Source organism: Peromyscus maniculatus, chromosome X (assembly GCF_049852395.1).
Source record: "Peromyscus maniculatus bairdii isolate BWxNUB_F1_BW_parent chromosome X, HU_Pman_BW_mat_3.1, whole genome shotgun sequence".
Taxonomy (NCBI): domain Eukaryota; kingdom Metazoa; phylum Chordata; class Mammalia; order Rodentia; family Cricetidae; genus Peromyscus; species Peromyscus maniculatus.
Window position 1 is genome coordinate 89,792,767 of NC_134875.1, and position 16,035 is coordinate 89,808,801.

Below are 16,035 nucleotides of genomic sequence, written 5' to 3' on the forward strand. Positions count from 1 at the left end.
ATGTCTACTGGCAGATAAAAGGATAAAGAGAATATGTTACAAATAAAAAAAAAAGGACATGGAAGAAGAGAGATTTTTGCTTTTGCCTGCTTGCCCTCACTCTTGATGACAAATTTGTCTATTCTACTATTGAGGAATTTCTTTGCTGATATTGGAACCTACTTCTTTGGGATCTAACACAGTCTGATGATCAGTTGAGACATTCTGTCTCCTGAACTGCACAGCTACCAGATTATTGGCATTTCCACTCTCCGTCTTTCCATTGGGAGACCGCAGTTGTTGGACTAGCAGGATCAGAGCCTGTGAGCCACTCCAGCAAGTCCCCTTGTAATACACACATTCATTCATCCTACCAGATCTCTTTCTGTAAAGATTTCTAATAACACTTGCCACACGAATTTTTAAATTTCTTATTACCTGATGATTTTATATTTGGTTTCATTTTCATCCTACTTTTCTAAGACCTTGAAGTGCACTTGCTTGAGCTCCCTCTAGCTTCTTTAACACTCACAGATATAAACTTTTCTCAGAAATACCTAAGCAGATTCCCAAAGTTTCTGGTAAGTTGTGTTTCAATATTCGTTGGAGTATTGGAGTCTTTGAACTTCTTCCTTCATTTCTTCAATGATATTCAACTGTCTTTCAGTTGTGTATTGTTTATTTTCCAAGTATTTGTATATTTTCTGTAGTTTATCTTGATATCATAGTTTAATTATACTATGATAAGATAAAAAAATGTTCTAAATCTTCTGTATTTGTTATTGAGAGAAATGTATATTCCACATTTGTTGGATGTAATATTCTGCATCTATCTGTTAAATATGCTAAATCAGTTTGATATATTGTATAATTTAATTCTTAAATTTATTTTCTGGTTTTTACATCTTTTTTTTGTTTTGTTTTTCGAGACAGGGTTTCTCTGTGTAGCCTTGCGCCTTTCCTGGATCTCGCTCTGTAGACCAGGCTGGCCTTGAACTCACAAAGATCTGCCTGCCTCGGCCTCCCAAGTGCTGGGATTAAAAGCATGCGCCACCACCGCCCGGCTATTTTCTGGTTTTTAGTTTATACAACCCAATTCAAGCCATCACAGATGGTATTTGATCATTTGATCCCCAGTTAGTGGCACTGTCTGTAGAGGTTTAGGAGGTGTGACCTTGCTGGAGGAAGCTCATTACTGGGTGTCGGTTTTCAGTTATTTAGCCTTTACCCAGATCTAGTTCTCTTGTTCTCTCATGAGTTTTCAGTTATATAGACTACCTAGTTCTAAGTTCTAGTTGGTTCCCTCCCTCCCTCCCTCCCTCCCTCCCTCCCTCCCTCCCTCCCTCCCTCCCTCCCTCTCTCTGTTTTGTGCTTGTGCTTGAGGACATGATCTCTCAGGTCCCTGCTCCTATTGCCATGCTGCTGGGCCTCCCATTTTTCACAGTGGAATGAATGATAAGCCCCAAATAACCCTTCTATAAGTTACTTTTGATCACAACATTTTATCACATTAACAGAAAAGTGAACTAATTGTCTCAGTTAGGGTTACTATTGCTGCAATGAAACACCATGACCAAAGCAAAAGCACAACTTTGGCCACCTCTGGAATACAGCTTCTGTGTGCTGACTGAGGAAACACTTCCCAGAAGACTTCACCTCAATGGTGCTGGTCTCTTCTTAATCACAGCTGATTCTTCAGCCCCAGCTGACCAGCATCCATTGTCCCAACAAAGCAAAGGCTTTTACTTTAGGGTTCCGGTTCATTGTTAATCACAGACAGTTCTTCAGGTCCAGCTAATGAAATACCACAGATTTTTCACACAAAATGCCCAGTAGAGTCTTTGCTTTCTTCTGACATTTTACAAGCCAGGCCTCCATCATCTGCTCTGCTCTCAACATTCTTATTGTCCAAGTTCCTACAAAAGAGCCCACTGAGTTCTGAACACTCAAATGAGTTTTCTAGCCCAAGGTTCCAAAGTCGTTCTACAATCTCCCCCCAAACAACATGGTCAGGTCTATTACTGCAATGCCACCACTACGCTGGAATCCATCTTAGTTAGGGTTTCCATTGCTGCAATGAAATACCATGACCAAAAAGAAAGTAGGGGGGAAGGGGGTTTATTTGGCTTAAACTTCTACATTGTAGTCTATCATTGAAGGAAGCCTATAGGAACTCAAACAGGGCAGGAATCTGGAAGCAAGAGGTGATGCAGAGGCCATGGAGGGGTGCTGCTTACTGACTTATTCTCCATGGCTTGCTTAGCCTTAGCCTGCTTTCTTATAGAACCCAGCAACACTTTCCCAAGGATTACACCACCTACAATGGGCTGGGCTCTCCCACATCAATTACAAATTAAGAAAATGCCCTACAGGTTTTCCTACAGCCTCATCTTATGGAGGCATTTTCCCAATTGAGGCTCCCTCCTCTGATGACTTTAGCTCGTGTCAAATTGATATGAAAGTGGCCATCACAGAGGGAAACAGTTTCTAGATTAGATACCACATGCTAGCAACTAAAAACCCAGTTCCAGGAATGGATTACTTCTTTTTGAGTTGTTGGCCAATGGGGTTCAAAAGAGGCACTGCAAATTTGATAGTACTCCATAGACTCTTATTCTCTGTACACTGACTAACTGTGGGTCTTTTAAATTGCCATCTCCTACTAGAAGAAGCTTCTCTTATGAAGGTTGAGAGATGCACTAGTCTATGGGTATAGCAATAAGTCATTAGTTATTTTAATGCTATATTCAATTAGCAGGATAATACTAGTTGGTTCTTCCCACAGAGGCTGTGAACTATTTACTCACAGGTTCTTGGTTACATTAATGATGAAAGGTAAGGTTTGCATCTTGTGTAGCAGTTCTTAAATCCAAACACAAAGTAGTTGTTTACTTTCACAACATGCTACTATTGCATCAGTGGGCATATATTGCCATGACAGTCATTGTAGGTCATAGAGTTTTCAAAGAGATAAATTTGATGATCCCTTTTCTTCTTTAGTGGCATGCATAGCACTTTCTAGCACTATGAAAGATAGCTAGTAAGGATGAAACTTCCAGGTCAGTACCAGCTCGATTTCTTCAGGTTTTATGGCTCAAACGTGTGGGGTATTCAGCAACAGGAGGCCTTATCGTTAACTTCTAGATGGTAACCAAGAGCAACTGCTGAAAACTCCATCCTGCAAAGAATGTATCAAGAACTCCAAAATATTTTCCACAAAATAAATATTTATCTAAATCATATTTAAATATATTTCATATATCAAAGAGAAATATGTATTTCTGTATAATATATGCCAACAGAATGGAGGCTTCATAGGAACAAAGATTTTGTTTTGCTCATTGCTCTGTACCTACTTTTTTAGTGCTTGCATAGTAAGCACTGAATAAACACCTGGTATAGTAAGGTTTTCCTCTGTGCTAACTATCCTACCCATAGACCATCCTGCTCTTCCTTATTTCAGAAGTTACAAAGTAGTATGACATATTCAAATATTTTAGTTTCAATAATGTTTGTGGAGTTACAATGTTAGAAACAAGCTAGTTGACTGCCATTGATGAATTTAATAAATAAAATATGTGGCAATACATTATGATAAAAATATCCATTATATTCTAAGAGACTAGAACTTTTACTTTACAGCCAGAGTCAGTAATAAAACTTGAGGTCACATAAGATTTAAAATTGCTCTCCTACTGCCTACTTACCCTGTTTGTTTAACCTTCATTTAAGGGAGCAAGTGGAACAACCAATTTTACTTGCCTTGATTTCTCATGCAATGAACTTTTACAACATAATCTAATGCATAGCTGTGATCTGAAGATATGTACTTTTCCATGCCCTTGACCCAGAAAGCAATGCAAGTGTTTTCATATGTGTGTTATGATAATAAAAGCTGGAATGAGAAAATATAGGTTGAAAGCAACCTTATAAAATGAATATCTGCCATAAACACTGAAGACAACATTCAGCTATTGTGTGATAAATAATGATGTTTGCAATGCTATTTGTGAACTGGGTGCATTGGTGTCAGTGGCTTCCTTCCTCGGAAAACAAAGATTTCCGTAAAGTATCAATTCCTTCCTCCAGGTAATGTTTTCTGTGACGATCAATAAACAAGAGTGCAAAGTCCTTTGTTAGGGATACAAACACAAAGACACAAAGACACAGTGACAGTTTCCAAAGACAGCATTCAAACTGACACAGATTCGGACTCATACAAAAGAAAACGAATGATGAAAGACACAAGGAAAGAGAAGCTGAGAATTCAAATCTTGGCTTGTTTTTAGTTAAATTACTCCAAGGGGAAGTGCTTTTTTTAAAATTTTATTTTATCTTTTTTTTTGGTTTTTCATGACAGGGCTTCTCTGTGTAGCTTTGGAGCCTGTCCTGGAACTCACTCTGTAGCCCAGGCTGGCCTCAAACTCACAGAGATCCGCCTGCCTCTGCCTCCCGAGTGCTGCGATTAAAGGCATGTGCCATCACCGCCTGGTGGGGAAGCGCTTTTTTAACCATTATGGTTTTAACAGAAATAGACTTACACCACTCTTTCCCTCTTCCCTTTCCTCCAGCCCCTCGCAGCTACCCTCCATTAAACCCTTCCAGTGGACCCCCACTCTTAAGTTCATGGGATGATAACTTCTTTTTCTTTTATTATATTATTGTCTATTGATTGTCTATTATTGTCTATTGATATTGCCATTGTTCTAGTCTTGTTTATGTGGCCATTTCTAGAAGAGACTGTTTCACAGCAGACATTTGGTACTCTGGCTCTTACAATTTTTCTGCCTCCTCTTCTGTGATGTTCCCTGAGTAACAGATACCGGAGCTGTGATGTAGATGCATCCATTAGGGCTGGATTCCACACAGTCTGTTGATCTCTTCCATTGTGTCTAGTTGTGCTTTTCTACAATGGTCTTCATTTGCTGGAAAGAGAGGGTTCATTGATGAGGGGTGGTAGCTACACTTACTTGTGGATATAAGGATAAGATTTAGAAAGTAGTGACACATTATGCTGCTCTAGCAATGTGACAATAGTAGATTCTTTCCTAAGATCCATGACCTCAATAGTCCTAGGAAGCTGTTGATTGCCACTGACGTGTGATTGCCACTTCTTGCACCTTTATGCCTATCATGCCAGGTTTGTGATTGTCATGGTTCACAGGTGTTGCTGCTGGGTAGACTGTTTAATGGCTTCCCTCCCTTCACACACTTTCTGGAACCATGGAAGCTAGATCTTGGGAAAGAGGCTTTTATGTCTGATCTAGCTCAAGCATCTGAGTCCCATGTCCTAAGTGTGTGGTGTCTTCAGCAATATACCCCTAAACTCCTGACCAACAACAATGGGTTACATCAGGAGTCTCTGTTGCTTTGCGAGTCACTTGGACTACCCTGAGCAACCATTTGAAAGGAGGTTTCTGGTGCTGGATACTGGGGTCTTTGCCAGCTATACAGCTGATTGAGGATTAATATAAAAAATATGCAAAGAACTCAAAAGCAAAGAATCAAGAAAACAAATGATCCAGTTAAAAAGTTGCCTAGGGATTTAAAATGAGAGCTCTCAATAGAAGACATGAAAGTGGCTAAGAATACTTTAAAAAGTGTTCATCACCTTTAGCAATTATGGAAATGAAAATTAAACAATTTTGTGATTTCATCTCACCCCAGTCAGAGTAGCTAAGATCAATAAAACTACCAACAACAAATGCTGGAGAGGTTGTGCTGAAAGAGGAATGTTTATTCCCTATTGGTAAGAATGCAAATTAGTGCAGTCACTCTGGAAATCAGTGTGGAGAATTCTCAAAAGCTAAAAATAAATCTACCATATGACCCAGCTGTACCACTCCTTGGCATATGCTCCAAGGACTTCACATCCTACTCAATAGATACTTGATCAGTATGTTCACAGCTGCTATATTTACAATAGCCAGGAAATTAAGGCAACCTAAATGCCATTCAACAGAAAATGGATAATGAAAATGTGGTACATATACACAATGGAGTAGTACTCAGCTGTAAAGAACAATGAAATCATGAAATTCATAGGTAATTGGATGAACATGAAAAGGATTCTATTGAATGAGGTAACCCAGGCCCAGAAAAAAGAAAGAAAGAAAGAAAGAAAGAAAGAAAGAAAGAGAAAGAAAAAGAACAAAAGAAAGAAAGAAAGAAAGAAAGAAAGAAAGAAAGAAAGAAAGGAAGGAAGGAAGGAAGGAAGGAAGAAAGAAAGAAAGAAAGACTCCAAATCTTCAAATGTGAGTATACAACATGGAATAACCACAGAAACCAAGAAAGTATAAAGTATAAAGAAACCATATTAGGAGGTGGGATGGGAGAAGAATAGCAGGATACAGATTATATGAAGTGGGAGATGGGATAGGAAGAAAAAATAACACCAGAGTTGTTTGATAAAGACTCAAAGAATCATATATTTTATTACCTAAAATCATACAATTACATACAAAGTGTGTGTGTGTGTGTGTGTGTGTGTGTGTGTGTCTAAGCCACTTGGATTGACAAAAGATAAGAAATATAGAATAACAAAACCCCCAGTACCAGACATGGCAAGTTCTCTTAATTTTGTTTTCTTAATGCAATACCAACACATTATTGGGTATTCTGGGTTCATCACTAATGCATTCAAACTGATGCAAAAAGTACAGTAGACATATTTTATGGGCTGCATTAGTGCCTTTCCCCTTTTATTCATAAAGGACATGTTCCAACCTCTCCAATGGCTTCCTAAAGCTATAGATGATATCTACTCTAAGGACTAAATATTCACAGTGACCATGACTTTTGCTATTTGAGGTTCAACTGCAAAACTAATATGGATTTATTTTTCCTTCTTTATAATTTCATGATTGGAAGATTTATTTTTTGTGAATTCAGGAACTCTTTATCTTTTCATTTATAGGAAGCACTTTTAGCACATCTGAATGTACAATATCATTAATCTTGTGTTTTGGAGATATTAAGAAAAGTAAGGGTTATTTAAATGCAAGCACTGCAAATATGAGACAGCTAATTTCATTGTCTATACAGCTACTACGTGGACAACACATGCCCATTGTATATTCAGTATATATACATTACACAAAAGGGTTATTCAGGACTGAGTGGGACAGAATAGAATGGCATAATATTTCACCAGGTTGCTCATAATAGTAATAGTGGCCTGCAATTTAAAGCTTAAAATTGTTTATTTGTGTAATTTCTCATTTAATGTTTCCAGCTGTGGCTGACAGCAGAAGGAAAATAAAATCAAGTATTAGGGATAACTAATTGACTTAATATCAAGGAAAACAATGAACTACATATAGTCCAAGAGACATGGATAGATATTATAAGACATAATGAACAAATAAAAAGAATAAGTATTCTACTATGTCATTTATTATTAATTAAAATGTACACACAGGAAAAATCAAGTTATAATAATTTATACTTAGGGAGGGAGAGATGGCGCAGCAATTAAGGGCACTCATTACTTTCTATATGACCCTGGTTTAATACCCAGCACTCACATGGCAGCTCACAACCATCTGTAACTCCAGTCTCTGGGGATCCAACGCCTGCTTCTGTCCTCCTTAGGGACTGCATGCACATGGTAGATAGACATACATGCAGGGAAAACACATACACACTTATAAATAATAAATGAATAAATTTAAAAAAGAATTTATACTTAAATGAGAATTTAAAGATTTCAATCAGGGTTGGGTAAGAAAGAATGGATATAAAGGCAAATAAATAATAAAAAAGTGGTGGATCTTACAGAGACCAATGATGAAAATGTACCATGAATTAATTATGAATAAGTATGGCTGGACTGTGCTGTTATTTATTAAATTATAAAATATTTATAGATTAATATTTTCCAGCCACCATGCTACATGTTAAAGCTATAAAACAGACATAGCCAATATTCCCATAGAACTTATAATTTAATTGCAAAAAAGACATTAATGAAATGATGCTAGAAATAATTATACATGTGTAATTACAAGCTTTAATACTAATGGTTTAAAGTTTTTGTAGTAATTGGTGTTGGAGATTCAGCTCTGTAATTTACTAGCTATGTGTCTTTGAGCAATTCACTTAACCTTCATGGCTTAGTTTATCTATCTGTAAGACGGGACTAGTACCACCTATGTTACAGTGTTTTGAGAATTAAATGTGGTGGAGTATAGAAAACATTTAGCAAAATTCCTGTAACATAATAACTGAACAACAAATGGAAACTATTATTGCTATTAGTATCCATAATGATGTTCTTTAACCTCTCATTTAAACTTACTAACTTTTAAGCAACAACTCAACATTTTTGGTTTCATCTTTTCCTTGCAAGTAGTAGATATAATAAGATAAAGTAGAAGCAGGTTGAAAAGGTGGATGATGCATGTTAATAATGAAAATCCTATTGAAGAATCAAAACATATTTGGTATATTCTGAGTTTAAGATTCTATATGAATTCATAAAAAACTATTAAAATGCTTTGATTACATAGAATGTAAAACTCCATTTCCTAGAATACATAACTGCATGGAATTATTCTTCAATAAGGCTAAAAGATAATTACTGATGTAGTTTTTAAAACTGAAAGATGAATAGTAATGTGTTGTGGAAGATTAGTTTAAGTTGTGTTACATTCATTTATGCTGTGCATTATCTGCATAATGATGCAAATATGTATTGCATTCTTTTATGTTTTATTCAGTCACAATGAAGAACAAAATTAAGTCATTTTAAGGAAAATGATGAAACTGAGGATCATGTTGAGCACAATTACATAGTTTCATAAAACCAAATATTACATGTTTTCTCTCATATGTGAAATTTACTGTGGAGGATATGAACATAAAGGAGCACTGCTAAGTATATGAAAGAATAATGGGAAGTGGGAGGATAAGAAAAGATAACGGGGGATGAATATAAGCAAAGTATATTATATGCAGATATGGAATGCCATAATGAAATCCATTGCTTTATAAAATTAATATATACTAATAACAAAAGAAGGAGGAAGTGTCCCTTCCTCAATAAGATTAAGTACTTCAAATGTGATCTTGATTCCATACCTTTAAAATTGTTTTTTTCACAATAATTTATTCCCTCTAAGATCTTTCAGTTTTCTTCCTCAAGTGGCTTCCCCCCCCATCTTATCTTCCCTATTAAAAAATGTATTAAGATTGGGTACAGGTGGATCAAGATGGAGAAATAAGAACTGCCTCAGTTGTTTTCCCACAAAAATTTCAAGTTCAACATTCATCCATGCATTAAAATACATTAATAGAAGCCAAGTAAAAGAGAGATCATTGTGTGGTTTCTTTTAGCATCATAAGTAACAAAGCTCCCAGTGGGTAAGAAAGACATAATTGCACTGCCCATGTGCTACTCCTTGAATTCCACACAGAGGAGAGTAGACACCCCATTCACTTGGGTACAGGAGAGGGAAGTAAGTGTAGACCTTTGACTTGGATCTCAGTACCAGGTATATCATATTTAAACCCATTACCAAGGAAGAAATTCCACAGATTGAACCTCTAGATCTATGATCAAAAAATATTTTCATGATGGAAAATAATGTGTTGCAGTTCATAATATGGTGAAATATGGTGTGGGCCTATGATGTAACAGTACTATCATGGTCTCACAGCTTCAGTGTGACCAGGCTTTGCCTCAATCTTGGGCTTCTTTCTCCATTCCTCCTCTAACCCTGGGCATGAACACTATCTTCTTGGAGAAAGGAGAGGAAAGTAAGCGTAGGAATTTGCATTGCAACAATCAGATAAAGTCCAAATAAGTTTATCCCAACAGATACTGTAATAATGTAGTTATAAAAATGAAAGAAAAAAATTGGGAAACCAGCAAGAAAAAAAGGAACGTTTATAACAACATAGTTGAAACCCAAAGGGGAAAATCCTTCCAGCATATTTGAATACTATATTCTAATATTCTTTTCCATTCATATCTGTGTTTCTTAAAAGACTAATAGTTTCTATTTCTTACCTATTATTCATGTTTCCAATGAATGCATTCTGGCTTTCCTTTCCATAATTTATGTAACAACAACCTTGCTAAAATCAACAATGGTCTCCTAACTTCCACATGTGATAATCACCACTAGAGAGCCTCTTACTTGTCTTCTTTCATGGACACCTCTTTATAGCAACACCTGTGGAAGTAGCTATTCAAGTTCCCATTCTACTCCTGACTAGTTTCTTTTCAGTCACCTTTAAGTAGTCTTCTTCCACCCATGTTTTAAATCTTACATAAATTTATTTATTTATTTATTTATTTATTTATTTATTTATTTATTTATTTGTCTGCATGTGAATGCATGCATCTGTGTATATTTGTGAGGGTATGTAAAATTATGTATGTGTAAGGGGTGCATGTGCCTGTGTGCCATAAGGAGGCATAATATCCTTTGGAGCTGGATTTTACAAAAATAATAGTAACAATAATAACAATAATAGTAATAAGTTTTACAAATTCATATATATAGTATATATATACACACACATATATATAGTATACACACACACACACACACACACACATATATGACTTGCACACTGATAACTCTCATTTCTCACCTCCCTACCACTTCTGTCCAACCTCTCCCTCTCCTCCACTCCTCACAAATCTTTCATGCTCATGTTTATTCATTTTGTTTTTTGTAATCCACCAAGCTTTTCCAAGGCTAACTGTGAAGCTATGTGCTTGGATCTATCCAGTGGAACCTAGAAAGCTCAGCAGAGGGTTAATATTTTGTAGAGTTCCTCTCTGAGTTTTGTTCTTCCATGCTAGAACTATGCTCTAATCTCTATTATCAGAAGCCCTAATTCACCCCTATAGCTTCCAATCTTACTTCTAGGCTACCAATTCTCAAATATACATAACATCTACTTAGTATTCTCTGAAACTTATATTAATATATTAAATTTATATAAAATACCTGAGAAAGATGGGTGGAAGCTAAGCTTTTATAGTTCAAACCCCCGCAAATCTCTTGTTAGTAAATATTTCTAACATAACTACAAAACTGATCCTTTTAGCATCCTTAATGTATTTTGTTAGGCTTATTTCCCTATCTTTCGTCATGCTCTTTCTTTCTAGACTACATTGCCACTTCCTAGATAAGTGCTTCTTAACTTTAATGTGCATTCTAATCAAATGGATATTTTGGTAAAATATACCTTGGTAATTGTAGGGCTGAGTCTAAGAATCTACTTTTCTCCCTTTCTTTTTCTGGTCCTGGGCATTAAATGTAGGTGCTGGTGGCTACTAAGCAAATACTCTGTATCTCTAACCATTTTATTTATATATTTATTTTGACAAAGGGCCTCCAAAAATTGTTCAAGATAGCCTTGGATGTGTTTCTGATATGTCTTTTTCTCATTGCCTTTCTAATGACTACACTTGTGGTTCTCTAGATTGCTATTTTCTTTCTGTGATTCTTTAGTTTCAAAATAATTTTTAAAGGTTATATCAAGGAAAAATGAGCAAGCAACACAAGCAATTCAGAAGGGATACTATAAATGGATACTCAGCATTTGAAAAATATTCAGTTTTTAGAAATTATGTGTGTGTTGATAGGAATGTAAATTCCTCATACTTTTGAAAAGCAATTAAACAAAAGATATAACAAACACAAACCCATTCCTGTGAAACTACTCTTAAAAGTTCAAAATTCAAAAACTAATGCCAAAACCAAATGTTTGACTGTATATTTTTAAATAGGGTCTGACTATGCAGATCTGGCTTGCTATGTGGACCAGGCTGGCCTCAAAGTTGCAGAAATCCACAGGCCTCTGTTTTATAGTGCAGAAATTATAGTCATATGCCACCATGCCCAGCTAATGCCAAAGTTCTGTCAAAGTTTTATTAATAATAGCAAATAAACAATTAGTGACCTGAATGTTTAAAAATATTGAAATTATTAAGAAATTTATGGTATAGGCATAATTTCCCAAAAATACCATTAAGCTGGTTATTTTGAAGGCATCAAAAATATTTTCAAATTCAATAACATAAGTTTCAAGCCAAACATTTAATGAAAAACATATTATAATTTTATTAGTATAAGCAATTAATATTGTAGAGCAATTACTGAAAGAAAATTTCACAAAAATGATAATAGCCTTATCAGGTATTAAGGAGCTGGTGCTGATGATTTATTTACTATTTTCTTCATTATTATAATTTTTTAATATTTATGCAATAAGTGTTTTACTTTTATAAAATCAGAATAGGTATTTGTTTTAAAAAGTTCATTTTCTCTGTATTCTGTATATATTTTTGGCAAATTTCCCTCATATTCTTCCCAAACTAAAATGTATGGAGCCTGGGGGAGCTATATATGAAAAAGTTTAGTATAGGATTCTTGCTCCTGATTCCTAGAAATCTGCCTAATCCTGTGATGGAATGCTCTTCAAACATACATTTGTCAGACAACTTTCTGTCACTATGAAAAACTACCCGACAAAATCAACTTAAAAGCAGGAAACGGGGCTAGGGAAATTCCTTGGTCAGTCAAGTGCCTGCTGTACAAGCATAAGCACTTCAGGTCGGATCCCAAACATCCACACGGAAGCTGGCATGATAGTATGCATCTATAACCCTAGCATAAGTGAATCCCGGGAGTCCATTTGGCCAGCCTAGTTGAACTAGTGAGCTTCAGGTTCAGTGAGAGACCAGTCTCCAAATAGAGAGTGATTGAGGAAACACCCAAAAGCCAATCTCTAGACTGCACATATGCGCACAGACACAGTCAAGTATATAAGATACATATGGAAAAGGTGGAAACATTTTTTTTGGATCATAGTTTCACCAAGTTTCTCACAGTTAATGGGCATGTAATAATAAGACAGGCCTGTGCTGTGGATATCACTCTATATAAATAAAACACTGACGGCCAGTGACCAGGCAGGAAGTATAGGCGGGACAAAGAGAGAGGAGAATTGGGGGAACAGGAAGAAGGAGGGGAGACACTGCAGCCACCGCCAGGAGAAGCAACATGTAAGCCACCAGCTATGTGGCAAGGTATAGATTTATAGAAATGGGTTAATTTAAGCTGTAAGAACAGTTAGCAAGAAGCCTGCCACGACCATACAGTTTGTAAGTAATATAAGTGTCTGAGTGATTATTTTATACGTGGATTGTGGGGCTGCGGGGCTTGGGGAACCTGGAGAGAAGCCCTCCACCAACAGGCCTGATTTTGGTCTATATCAATAAGACAGAACTTCACGACCTGGAGCACAGATTGGGGAAAAACTCCTCACCTCATGGTGGACAAAAAACAAAGAGGGAAGAGATCTGGATCCCGATACTCTATTCTAGGGCATGCTCTCACGAACCAAATTTCTAACTCCCTCCTAAATGTTGTACACCTAACAGTGCCATAGGATGACAACATATATACTGAATGACACTTCAGATCCGACCTATAACAATACTACAAGTATAAACATTTTAATACAGGGCTACTGTTTGATGACAAAAATGATGCTATCTTTCAGATTTACATAAAAGTCAAACCAACAATTTAGAATGTGTTTATGATGACATTAACAACTAGTTTTCAACAAAACAAGAGAAAGTTAATTTTAGAATAAAAAAAATCTGTATTCACTTTAAACCTTCTCACATAGTTAAAAAGATGTTGTTATTCATATATTTTTCTTAAATCAACATATCATTTCACATTTCCCCTAAATATGATAGGGGAAATCCATCATACAATCTGTGTCAGTGAAAAAATACAAAACAGAAAATAGACCGTAGCGTTTATTATTTTTTGATATTTGTGGTTAAATGGTAAGTTTCATAACTTCTATAACTTCTATTAGGTCTGAAAAGGACTGGGTAGGGTGGAGACAGAAATTCAGGGAGAAAAGTGTTCCCCCTTTCTGTCACTTTTACACTTTCAATGTGGATGTTGATGAGATAATTTAATTCATCCTTTCATAAATGTCAATAAAGAACAGGGAATGAAAATACAATGCTGTAGTAGGTAGCTATTCCAGCTTGGATCTGGAAGTTCCAACCCCCATTGAGACTCTGGCAACTGTCACGCCTACAAGGCGGGGCCAAGGGAGGCGTCTGGAGACCTGAGACCTGGATGGGCAAGCGCTCTCTCTGTTCCTGGACCCTGGACGGTGGAGGTTGACTGAGCAGAGCTCCAGAGAACACCGCTGGACTGCGATACACCTTCCCCAGACGCCCGCAATCTATCTATTCCTTCATTTGTAAGTCACCCACTAAATAAATCTTCCTTTTAACTACGTGGAGTGGTGCTGTGGGATGTTCTGTAGGTCCTGTGGGAGCCCATTCTCAGGTTCTTTGTGGCGTTACCCAGCAGGTCCGTATAGAGGATGATTAGGACCATGGGCCTGAGTGCAGGTGTTTGAGATGGTCTGCACTTGGCTGTGCTGGGGGATGGTCTGTATGCTCTGATTGGTTAATAAATAAAACCTGATCGGCCGTGGCTAGGCAGGATAAAAGGACAGAAAGGCAGAAGGAGACGCTGCAGCCGCCGCAATGACCAGAGAGGCTGCAGCCGCCGCCATGACCAGAGACACTGCAGCCGCTGCCATGACCAGCAGCATGTGAAGACGCCAGTAAGCCACCAGCCACATGGCAAGGTATAGATGTATGGAAATGGATCAATTTAAGATAAAAGCACAGTTAGCAAGATAAGGACAGTTGGCAGGAGGCCTGCCACGGCCATGCGGTTTGAAAGCAATATAAGTGTCTGTGTTTACTTGGTTGGGTCTGAGCGGCTGTGGGACTGGCGGGTGACAGAGGTTTGTCCTGACTGTGGGCGAGGCAGGAAAACTCAAGCTACATTTGGTGCCCGAACGTGGGGCTAAAGAAAAAAAGGGTTAAAGAAAAAAAAAGGGAAGAAAAAAAAAAAAGGGACTAAAGAAAAAGGACAAATGAACAGGGATAAAGGCCGGTGTTATGAAAAAAAAAATACTAAAGACAAAGTCCCTTAACCAAGAGGCGCTCCAATAAAGTGTGATCTGAGAAGAATCCTCGCGTGGTGGTAAAGAGGATTCAGAACTCAACACACGGAGCGGTGACGTCGGTAAGTTCTCCAGGAACGGTGACGTCGGTAAACGCCCCACAGTTCCTAATTCTCTCTCTCAAATGAGCGGCAGCCGCTGGTTTGAGTTACTGGCGGGTTCCTGGTGTGTGTGCTTAACCTGCAGTAAGGCGGAAATGAGGCCTCTGCAAATGGAACATTAAGCTGCGTGGTGGATTTAGCCTTTGCTAGTAAAAATAAATAAATAAATAAATAAATAAATAAATAAATAAATAAATAAATAAATAAATAAATAAAAGAGGTTTCTGGGCTACACGCTGCTTGGATAAAAGTGTAGACCCACTATTTCTGAGACTTGATAAGCCATGTAAAAATGGATATCACACAGAGAGTTTGGATTATATTGTCTTTGGGATTTTTAACTGCAGAAAAACATTTGATCGTAAAAGATGTTGAGTTAAACCAATATGTATATATTAAAGATATCTTGACTTTAAAATTTGGATATAAGGATGTGTTACTTTGGAAAGGAGACTCTGCTTTTGTCTCTACAGAAAGCCAGAGGCTATGGATTTGTTCCAGATTAAGACACATCAGGTTTGACCAGCCAAGACCACCTGAAAGGTCTCCGATGACACCATGGCCCAGATGATCCAACATCCAGAATCGTTGCAAGGCAACTGGCTCAGACGATACGGTCTCACGGACTACTCCATGATCCTAAAATTTTCTTTGCATCCCCATAAGATACAGCGCCCCCCTCCAGCAGGAAGTAGTTAAGAGAAGCTACGCCCAAATTCCCAAATATACCAAGCTGACTTTGGAGATGTGTAAAAGTTAAAACCTTCCTTTAAAAAAAAAAAAAGAAAGGGGAAGTGCTGTGGGATGTTCTGTAGGTCCTGTGGGAGCCCATTCTCAGGTTCTTTGTGGCGTTACCCAGCAGGTCCGTATAGAGGATGATTAGGACCATGGGCCTGAGTGCAGGTGTTTGAGATGGTCT

At 37.3% G+C, this 16,035-nt stretch overlaps 1 protein-coding gene across 2 annotated transcripts in view; it reads right to left on the minus strand.

Moving 5' to 3' along the window:
- The window catches only part of Zc3h12b (zinc finger CCCH-type containing 12B), a 198,943-nt gene that overhangs the window by 110,073 nt on the left and 72,835 nt on the right, over positions 1-16,035 (minus strand). For both annotated transcript variants that reach the window (XM_015999686.3, XM_076562321.1), the window contains one exon: positions 4,757-4,904. The gene's annotated coding sequence lies outside the window, so the exon portion shown is untranslated. The remainder of the gene's footprint in view (positions 1-4,756; positions 4,905-16,035) is intronic.